Source organism: Meleagris gallopavo, unplaced genomic scaffold, assembly GCF_000146605.3.
Source record: "Meleagris gallopavo isolate NT-WF06-2002-E0010 breed Aviagen turkey brand Nicholas breeding stock unplaced genomic scaffold, Turkey_5.1 ChrUn_random_7180001869278, whole genome shotgun sequence".
Classification (NCBI taxonomy): Eukaryota; Metazoa; Chordata; class Aves; order Galliformes; family Phasianidae; genus Meleagris; species Meleagris gallopavo.
Window position 1 is genome coordinate 1 of NW_011134300.1, and position 1,675 is coordinate 1,675.

The 1,675-nt window shown below is 60.1% G+C and overlaps 1 long non-coding RNA gene across 1 annotated transcript; it reads left to right on the forward strand.

Annotated features, from left to right (window-relative positions):
* On the forward strand, positions 1-1,540 carry LOC104916071. The gene is made up of 4 exons (XR_796525.2): positions 1-79; positions 182-273; positions 371-439; positions 1,474-1,540. It is a non-coding gene; the product is annotated as an uncharacterized LOC104916071 (long non-coding RNA).
* Positions 1,541-1,675: the final 135 nt, after the last annotated feature.

Here is a 1,675-nt window from a genome sequence, read left to right on the forward strand (position 1 = left end):
TTTTACAGGACCATAACCTCCCCCCCTCGCCTTTCCCCCACAGGGTCCTAAAGGAGACACCGGCCCCAGAGGAGACAGGGTTTGTACCCCCAGGCACCCAGCCCTACACACACCCACATTGGGTGCCCCACTGCTGCTCACCCCACTGCTGCTCACCCCCTCTCCCCCCCACCCCCCATAGGGACTCCCCGGCCCCCTGGCAGAGATGGCATCCCTGGACAGCCTGGCCTCCCGGGACCCCCAGGCCCTCCAGGACCTCCAGGCCTCGGCGGAGTGAGTATGGGGGGGGTCCTCATCAGCACACCCCATTGCTGGGGTTTTCCCCTGCCCCCTCCCCCCGCTCAGCCCCTTCTCTTTCTCTGCCCCACAGAACTTCGCTCCTCAAATGTCTTACGGATATGATGAGAAATCGGGTGGCATGGCGGTGCCCGGCCCCATGGTGAGTGGGGGGCTGGGGGTGCAGGTGGGGTGTGGGGTGTGGGGGGAGGGAGGTGGGGGCTGTGGGGACGTCAGTGGGGTTGTGATGGGGACAAGGGTGGGGTGGCAATGGGGATAGGGATGGGGTGGCAGTGGGGACAGTGTTGGGGTGTGGATGAGAATAAGGATGGGGTGCAATGGGGAAAGGGACGGGATGGTAATGGGAACAGAAATGGGGTGGCAATGGGGTCAGGTGGAATGGAAAGGGGAATAGGGATGGGATGTCAGTGGGGACAACAAGGGGTGGTGATGGGGACAAGGACTGGGTGGTGATGGAGATGTCAGTAGGGTAGCAGTGGGAGATGGACTGGGTGGCAATGGGGACAACAAGGGGTGGTAATGGGGACAACCATGGGGTGGTGATAGGAAAAGGGATTGGGTAACAACATGGGCATCAATAGGGTGGGAATGGGGGCAGGGATGGGATGGCACTGGGGACAACAAGGGGTAATGATGGGGTCAGCAATGGGATGGTGATTGGGAAAGGGGTTGGGTAGCAATGGAGACATGAATAGGGTAGGATTGCAGACAGGGATAGAGTGGCAATGGGGACAAGAAGGGGCGGTGATGGGGACAGAGATGAGGATGGGTGCCAGTGGGACAAGGATGGAGTGGTGATGGGGATGGGTAGCAATAAGGACACCAGAGGGGTAGCAATGGGACAGGGATGGGGTGGCAATGGAAAGAGGGGTGGGCTGGTGACGGGGACATCAGAAAGGCAGCAGTGGGGATGTCAATAAGGCAGCAGTAAAATAGAGACAGTGGGGACTGAAACAGACGCTGGGGACAGAGATGTGAGGGGGACAAGGGGGACATCAACGGGACAGTAAGGAGACAAAGTGCTGGGCATAGGTATAGGATGGTGCTGGGGACAGAAATAGGGTGGCAGTGGAGAATCAGTGGGGTAGGAATGGGTGGGGTGCTGATGCAGCAATGGGACAAGGATGGGGAGGGGGGTGGCACACACTCAGCTCTGTCTCCTTATTCCCCCCCCAGGGCCCTGCTGGACCCCGTGGTCTCCCTGGTCCTCCTGGTGCTCCTGTGAGTATCTCCTCCTCCTCCTCAGCTCATTTTTGGGGCCAAGCCCCTGAGGGACCCTTTGGTTTGGGTGCCCTTGGTGGCAGGGGTGGGCACAGGTTGGATGAGGGCAGGATGCAGCATCCCCCCCCCGTGCATAAGGAAGACCACAGTGATGGGA